The 8,909-nt window shown below is 39.7% G+C and overlaps 1 long non-coding RNA gene across 1 annotated transcript; it reads right to left on the minus strand.

Annotated features, from left to right (window-relative positions):
• Nucleotides 1-5,313: 5,313 nt before the first annotated feature.
• On the minus strand, nucleotides 5,314-8,029 carry LOC130204323 (uncharacterized). Its single transcript, XR_008833622.1, has 4 exons — nucleotides 7,957-8,029; nucleotides 6,731-6,907; nucleotides 6,538-6,576; nucleotides 5,314-5,490 (listed from the first exon to the last, which is right to left on the minus strand). It is a non-coding gene; the product is annotated as an uncharacterized LOC130204323 (long non-coding RNA).
• Between the last annotated feature and the right edge of the window lie 880 nt (nucleotides 8,030-8,909).

Consider the following 8,909-nt stretch of genomic DNA (forward strand, 5'->3'; position numbering starts at 1 on the left):
AAAGTAGATGGTAGACGGCTGAACGTGGCCAAGACCAGAGAGATGGTGGTGGACTTCAGGAGGAAGGCGACAGCTCCTACACCTCTGAGTGTCCTGGGAGTGGACGTGGACATGGTGGAGGAGTACAAGTACCTGGGCGTCTCCATCGACAGCCGACTGAACTGGAAGGCCAACATCAACGCTGTGTACAAGAAGGGGATGAGTCGACTCTTTTTCCTGAGAAAGCTTCGATCCTTCAACGTGTGCAGCAAGATGCTGGAGTTATTCTACCAGTCGGTTGTCGCCAGTGTGCTGCACTTTGCCATTGTCTGCTGGGGAGCAGCATCGGGCCGGTGACACCAGCCTTAACAAACTGGTTAGGAAGGCTGGCTCATCATCGGCTGCCAGCTGGAGCACCTGGAACAGGTGGTGGAGAGAGGACGTTGAAGAAACTGGTGTCCATATTGGACAACCCGGACCACCCTCTCCACCACCTCCTACAGGGACAGAGGAGTACTTTCTCCAAACGTCTCCTCACGCTCCGCTGCCACAAGGACAGATACAGGAGAACATTCCTGCCGACGGCTATGAGGCTCTACAACAGTTCACCTCTTGCCAGATCACCCTAACCCTTCTTATATTTGTGTTTTTTATTTTTATTTTTATTCTTGTGTGTTGCTGCTACTGGCTCGACAAATTTCCCCTTGGGGATTAATAAAGTATATATCTATCTATCTATCTAAAAAGAGAGATGAAAGATGTTCTCCTTGTGCTGTGTTAGGTTGCCAGCACAGTGGGAGCAGTGGAGCGTGCCACCCCTCCCAGTGGTTCTCAAACTCTGGAGGAAGAACAATGTTCACGCCCCAACTAAACGCTCTATGCGGACTTTTTATTGAAATCACTTTCTGTGGCTCCTCCATCTGTGCTTTTAAAAAAAATAGAAGAAAGAAAATTGCAATCGCTTTCAAGTAAACTAAATGTGCAATCACGTTGTCAGAACAATGCAAATAATGTGCAAAAAAAGCACAACATCACCATTTTAAACTCAAACCATGAAGCGGCTGTTGTTCGTACTCACAGCTGTTAATAGTTGTACTTCCCTCTGGAGTCTTCAGAACTGTTGATAAAGCTGAGATTTAGTTTGGCTGCTACAGCGCCATCTTTTGGCCGAGTGGCACCACAACGTTCACTCAGACATCACGCAGACACACGTCTACCCAAAGTGGTTGCAATAGCACAAAGTCTTTCATTCTTTGCCCACAGCATCTCTGAGATGACTCCTCCTTTTCAAATGTTCTAATATTTCAGGTCAGAGCAGGAACTGTCGACCATCTGTCGGGTTGACCCCATCCGGGATTCCTGAGCGGCCCGGTGAGAGCTCTCCACTCGCGCCCGTCCAGTGTGAAGCGGGCTGCCGGCTGGAGAGGAAGGTGGCCGTACTGCTCACTGGGGACGAAGACCGAAGGATCGGGAAGGTCTGTGCCCGTCTGTCTTTTTGTCTGACCTGCTGAATCAGCTATTCTCTCCAAGAACTACAAGTGACAGCGAGGCTGCAGACTGAACACACACACACACACACACACACACACACACACACACACACACACACACACACACACACACACACACACACACACACACACACACACACACATACACACACACACACACATACACACACATACACACATATACATCTCAGTAAAAAGATGGAAATGTCAAACTTTGACATTTGTAGTTTCCCCTTATAGTGCTTATGGGGACACACATATTTGCTTTGATTAAAAATGTCTTTAGTATTAATTATATATTACTACTTAGAGCTAGATGTCCTCAGCTGTTTTTTTCTTAAATCTGTTGAAGAAATTTCCCGAAATTACACTCTGCATTTAATCCAAATTTAATTAGAATGAATCCTGCAGGATTTATTCTTGGCTCACTGGCTGCGTGCTGCCTCTGGTGGCGGAAGGCCATATTGCAACTGCATTCATTATGAAAAACAGCAGCCACATGTATACAGGACTGTCTCAGAAAATTAGAATATTGTGATAAAGTTCTTTATTTTCTGTAATGCAATAAAAAACAAAATGTCATGCATTCTGGATTCATTACAAATCAACTGAAATATTGCAAGCCTTTTATTCTTTTAATATTGCTGATTATGGCTTACAGCTTAAGAAAACTCAAATATCCTATCTCTAAATATTAGAATATCATGAAAAAGTATACTAGTAGGGTATTAAACAAATCACTTGAATCGTCTAATTACTCGAAACACCTGGAAACACATTTTCAAATGTTTGATTTTATTTTGCTGTTATAAATCTTTTTTTACTTGGTCTGAGGAAATATTCAAATTTTATGAGATAGGATTTTAGAGTTTTCTTAAGCTGTAAGCCATAATCAGCAATATTAAAAGAATAAAAGGCTTGCAATATTTCAGTTGATTTGTAATGAATCCAGAATGCGACATTTTTGTTTTTTTAATTGCATTACAGAAAATAAAGAACTTTATCACAATATTCTAATTTTCTGAGACAGTCCTGTATGTTGGCGTACAGATTATCAAAAGGTTTGAGTGGTTGTTTAATTAAATAGTTAAATCGAGAAAAAAAACAATAAAAACATTTGTCCAAAAAAAATAGTTAAATAGCACTTTAAGGGTCGAAACAGGTCTAAACTCCATCTCTGATATATATCTCATATTGCTCATTAGCTCATTAGCTACTTTTGTAGGTTTTGAACAGCAGCGATTCTCCTCACGTGGCTTTTTCAGAAACCATTTGGGTTTTCTTCTGACAGCGAGTGTCTTTAGCTCCGGTGCAGTGACGAGTTTCACAGGGAAGCTGAATGTTTGACACGGTTACAGGAATGATTCAGATCAAATCCTTAAGAGTTGGGCGCGCTCTGGAGCTCCCTCACCTGTTGTCAGACCTGGAGGAGGACGAGGGAGAGATGAAAGGAAAACGTCAGCCATTTTCAATCGGCTCCGTGTCACGGAAGATGAAACGGCGCCCGGAGCTCCTCCGATCGCCGCCGGCAAAAAAGTCCTCGTTTCATCTTCACGCGGAGCTGGTCGAAGATCAGCAACGTTTCCCTCTGAATGAATTTGCTCTCAGCCACATTGTTTTGGAAATTAAAACACACCTGTGGTTCTAAAAACAAAAGAAAGTCTGTTGTATGGAACTCTTTGATAACATTGTCTCTGTGTACGGCACCAGGAAAGAGTAAACATGTGTATTTTCCTTTGTTTAAATAGGATCATGTATTATTGATACTATTATTACGTCATATAAATGTGACGAGTGTGGGGGGGGGGGGGGGGATGCAAGGGTTTTTCAGAGGAGCGCACGGAGGTGATAATACATGATGTCCATAGGAAGTGATGGTCGTAGGATGCTTTAGGGCGGGGCTTCCTTGTGATTGACAGGTTTTACCACGGCGATGTCAGTTGTCAGTGTTTCTGTCCACAGTGTGTTTTCAGGTCTCGTAGGTTCATCGTAACCTCGTGGTCGGGATCGGTTGCACTTTAGTGTGATCGGCTGTCGACCGTAGGTCACTGTGGGCTGTAGGTCACTGGTCTGAAGACCGGGTGTTCGATCCCCGGCTCGCCCATTCCGCTTTGTTGAAGTCAAAGATACTGAAACCCAAATTGCCGCCAAAATGAAACTTTCTCAAAGCCGTTTTTAATAACAATCCTTTAGATTTGGTAATTTAAGAATAAAATGAGATCAATATATTAATTTGACAGTTGAAAGATAAACCCTAGAAACCTTAGAAACACCACAGAGGCCTATAATTCTGCAAAAGCAACGTGTGGGTCAAACCCCCGTCTTGGCAATGCACCCATCATGATAGAGTTTACACTACATCCTTTTCCTTATGCATCAATACTGAAAGATTCATACAGAATTCCTTTATTCTTATAAATCACTGAATATGTTGGCCAATTTCATCTTGTTGGCAACACTCAGATCTACGAATGTGTTCCCTTTAGGTTCAAAGTTTAAGAAAAACAAAGACAGGTGAATGAACTCGAAGAGCGCTTTCCTAGACCTGCCCACGAGAATGAACTAGCACTCACACACTGATGACAGCAAGCTCCTCTTCAGGATCCTAAGTTGTTTGTACGTTTACTGTACAAAAAGCTAAAAAGGGGATTAAAAGAAGATGTATTTCTATTGTAGGAGTCCAATTATGGAACAACGTATGGATATAAGAATCGTCAACTCATTTTTGGTTTTCAAAAGAATTATTTATAAAACAATTGTTGAGGGTTATAAGTGTGATTGAAAGGTATGTATATATATATATAATATGTATATACATATGTGTATATATATTATATATGTATATAATGTATATATATGTAGATATATATATATCATTTTTATTTGTCTTTATTTTATATTAATTATCTGATTTATTTGAGAATAAGAATTTAGGATAGGAATATATAAGCATGTTTGCTTCTACCTATTCCTTTTCAGTCTTTCTGTTTTGTATAGTATATAGAAAAATATATTGTATTGCAATGATTGACTGAATAAAAATACACAACAACAACGTTCAGCGTTACCCACCAAAACAAAGTGTTACATCTGTTCCCTTCCTTAAAGTATTTTGGATCCTACACCGGTTTGTATATTTACAGTACACTGTAAGAAAAAAAAAACGTAAAAAGAAGGTCAAATGACTGGCAGCAATGGCTGCCAAACAAAAAACGTAAATTTAAGGTAAAATACCTTACTTAAAATAAAGGCCGAAAACCATAAATTTACAGTAATTTTCATTAAAGATTTTGCAGTGAAATACTGTTTTTCTACAGATTTTTCCTGTAATATTACAATCAAACACCTTAATTAAAGTGATATTTCTATAGGTTCTGCAGTGAAACTGTTATTTTACAGATTTTTCCTTTATTATTAGTCAAATACCTTCAATAAAGTGATATTTCTCAAGCTTCTGCAGTGAAATACTGTAATTTTACAGATTTTGCCTATATTATTAGTCAAATACCTTCAATAAAGTGATATTTCTAAAGCTTCTGCAGTGAAATAATGTAATTTTACAGATTTTGCCTATATTATTACAATTAAACACCTTCGATAAAGTGATATTTCTAAAGGCTTTGCAGTGAAATTCTGCGATTTTACAGATTTCTCCTGTATTATTACAATCAAACACCTTCAATAAAGTGTTCAATTATTATGAAACATTAGCTTTTGAGATTACTGTGAAAAATCTAAATACATTGAAACATCTACAAAACTTTCAATGTTTCAATTTAACTAGGGGTTAGAAACTTAATTACAAATAAAGTACACACAAATATTGATTTTAAAACATTTTATTTAATGTACATTTTCAAAATCAACCAATTATTCACCATCAGTTGATAAGTCAAAGCAAAACATTCTGCAAAAGGTCCATAAATATTTACCAGAAGTGACAGTGCAAATAAAGAACAATCTTCCAAATTTCCAGTAATCAGCCAGATCCTCGGTGCATCTGGGGAAAAAAGAGAAGGACAAACAGATTCACTGGAAAGTCCTTAGAAAGTTCGCTTCTTTTTCTTACCGTTCCTTTAAACAAGCTTAACCCTTGTGTTGCCTTCGGGTCAATTTGACCCGATTCAATGTTTCACCCTCCTGTCGCCTTCGGGTCAATATGACCCGATTCAATGTTTAACCTCCTGTTACCTTTATATTTACTAACATATTTTACCCTTGAGGTCAATATGACCCCAGCTATTAAAATCTCCAGAAAATTATTAGAATTAATATTGTTTTCCAAGTTTAAGTGTGAGGTACTTTATGTTTGTTTGTTGACTCGAAGAACACCGACATTAAACATTGAATCGGGTCAAATTGACCAAGGCGACAGGAGGGTTAAATATTGAATCGGGTCAAAATGACCCGAAGGCAACACAAGGGTTAAACAAACTATTTTGAAATTGTCTGTACCAACAGTTGCCGTTATGAAACATCCTGTCAATCTGAACACAGAGTCAGCTTTTAGAATGATAGTAATTAAATGTTTACCTATTTAAAGATGCACCCAGTGCATGTCTTAGCACTTCCATCAGAAACACATTTCAATAACTTCATGAGTCACAAACCATAGCAACAGCAAGCCTGTCCAAGCCGTGTTCATCACGATTTAGTGCCCTCTTGAAACACTTTTTCTTAATTTGCAGCGCTTTTCTGTACCGCGTTGTGTCGTCTGAATTTGCAGCGCTTTTTCTAAATGCTGCACATGTGCTGTCAATTTGATGAAGTTGTTTTCTTAATTTGCTTGTGTTTTGTCTATTAGCATGTTTTATTAAGTTGCAGTGCCCTGACCTCTCAGGGCCACCGTACAACTCAAAAGAAGGAAGGCCGAAGGAAAAGCTCCCCAGTTTTGTATGGCCAGTATGGGAAATGTCTTAAAAAAGTGCTTTGCTAAGATCATTAAAGTACTTAAGAAATAATATCTAATATTAATCACGATGTAAGTTTTAGCAATAGTGGTTCAAATGGACTAATATCTTTTATATATGCTGCAGTGGATACTTACGAGTGATGGACTTTGGGTGTTTTCCCGTCAATGCTTGATCTGAAAAATGTAAGCAAGTTTTGCGTAATTAGTTATTATCAGTGTTGAAAAGGGTAATGTGAAAATGAATCAGAAAAAAAACTGCCACCACATATTTTAGTTTGAGTTGTGCTGGCACCCATCATTTGCTAGACTGAACTACATCACCGCTTACCTCAATTTAGCCTCGACAAGACTGGTGTCCGAGTCATTGGGTCCAGACTGAAGACAGGTGGGGACAGAATCTCATGCCGACATGTCCAGGAAACTGGAACTTAAGGCAGGCGTAGTCATCATTACTGCTTGAAGACTCACAGGTCAACAGGTTGTCTGTGGGCTGACATGATTCTCTCTACAGCCAGAAAAAAGACAAAATAGAAAGGATTAACAATAATAATATAACTTTAAATAGCATTTACAACATAAAAGTGGTTCTAACAATAACAATGTATTCTGTTGTTAAATTAAGACACTGAACTTAAAACAACTTACAACCGTTTATCCTTGACAACTTGTATCTGATCATGGGTAACTAAATGTTCTTAATTACATAAATGTAAACATTGACTCAAAGGACACTCTTTGGTGACGTCCTCATCTGATAATGTAAACAGTAGACAGTAAATGAAGATTTGATCATGAAACCATCCCCTCACTGGACAGCTCACGGAGCTTCTGAGGAGCTGTGAGCTGTCATGTCCCGCCATAGCGCAGTTATAAGTGTCATGTTAACAATAGTCACGTGAACAGAGTCCCGACCACGTCAACAGCATCACGTTAAGAGCGTCACGTGAACAGCAGTCCCGACAGCATATGACACAGCGCAGTTTAAAGCGGTCACATGAACAGAGTCCCGACGTCACGTGAACAGACACGTACAATAACGTGTCTGGTCACGTGACTGTCCGGACTGACCGCTCCGGTATATGTGAGCTTGTCTCTACACGTCTGCTTGGAACCAGTTTCAAAGCACTTCAATAAAATGGTCGTTATTAGATGAAGTGTGTAGCACGTGACCCCTCAGGTGTCTTAACCCACCTGCCACTAATGAACCTATAACACGAGCGTTAGCTAAACATTACCTGGGCTAACATGTGTAAAGTAAGCTAATGTTGGCTCTTTCAACACAGAAACCGACAACCTACGTTACATCGACGATGTTAAAGAAATGTGAACACACTTCACACTTAACAGATAGCCAAGTTAATTTACTCTTGACGTCCAAGGCGACACAGAACTGCAGAAAACTATGCCTCGAATTCAAAAGTAGCTACCCGCTAGCTCACATGAGGCTAGCTCAACCCCTCATGGGAGAGCCGAGTAGAAACCTCAAAGTGTCACTAACGTTGCTCGTTCAATACAACGTTACTCTCTGAAATTAAATTAAGTTGGTATTCTTACCTCAAGAAGAGCTGTCATGTCAGGAGGCTGTCGTTCCCTCTGTGGCGTTTCGTGAGTCACTGACGCAGGAGAGCAGCGCGTAGCCCAAACTGCGGAGAAGAGGCGCGAAACCGGGTTTAACATTTCAATCTGCTTTTTTGTTGTTGATTGCTGTGATTAGTCTGATCACTGCACCTGGCCTCTCCTTTGAACTCTCTCTCTCTCTCTCTGTCTGTCTGTCTGTGCTATTTTCCTCTCTAGTAACGAGATTCTTAGAAGAATACAATACAATTCAATAAAATAGCAGGACAGGACATATTACATTTAAGAAGTTAAAAAATAAAGGACATTTAAAAAATAATAAAAATGAAAGTAAATACAGTGTATCTAAGTGTATATAAAGTGAAAGCGGTGCAATGTTCATTGATGTTGTTCAATTTGAGGAGGATCTGGCCAGAGGTGATTTATTGTAAAGTCTAATAGTTGCCAGGAATGTTCTCCTGTAACTGGAAGGTTCTCCTATATCTGGAAGCTTCTTCTATATCAGGAAGGTTCGCCTGTATCTGGAAGCTTCTCCTGTATCAGGAAGGTTCTCCTGTATCTGGAAGGTTCTACTGTAACTGGAATGTTCTACTGTAACTGGAATGTTCTCCTGTAACTGGAATGTTCTCCTGTATCTGGAAGGTTCTACTGTAACTAGATTGTTCTCCTGTATCAGGAAGGTTCCCCTGTATCTGGAAGCTTCTCCTGTATCAGGAAGGTTCCCCTGTATCTGGAAGCTTCTCCTGTATCAGGAAGGTTCCCCTGTATCTGGAAGCTTCTCCTGTATCTGGATGGTTCTCCTGTTTCTAGAAGGTTCTCCTGAATCTGGAATGTTCTCCTGTAACTGGAAAGTTCTCCTGTATCAGGAATGTTCTCATGTCTCAGGAATGTCCTCCTGTATCCTCCTCAGTCGGTTGTTTTTCCCAGTTGGC

Source organism: Pseudoliparis swirei, chromosome 14 (assembly GCF_029220125.1).
Source record: "Pseudoliparis swirei isolate HS2019 ecotype Mariana Trench chromosome 14, NWPU_hadal_v1, whole genome shotgun sequence".
Classification (NCBI taxonomy): Eukaryota; Metazoa; Chordata; class Actinopteri; order Perciformes; family Liparidae; genus Pseudoliparis; species Pseudoliparis swirei.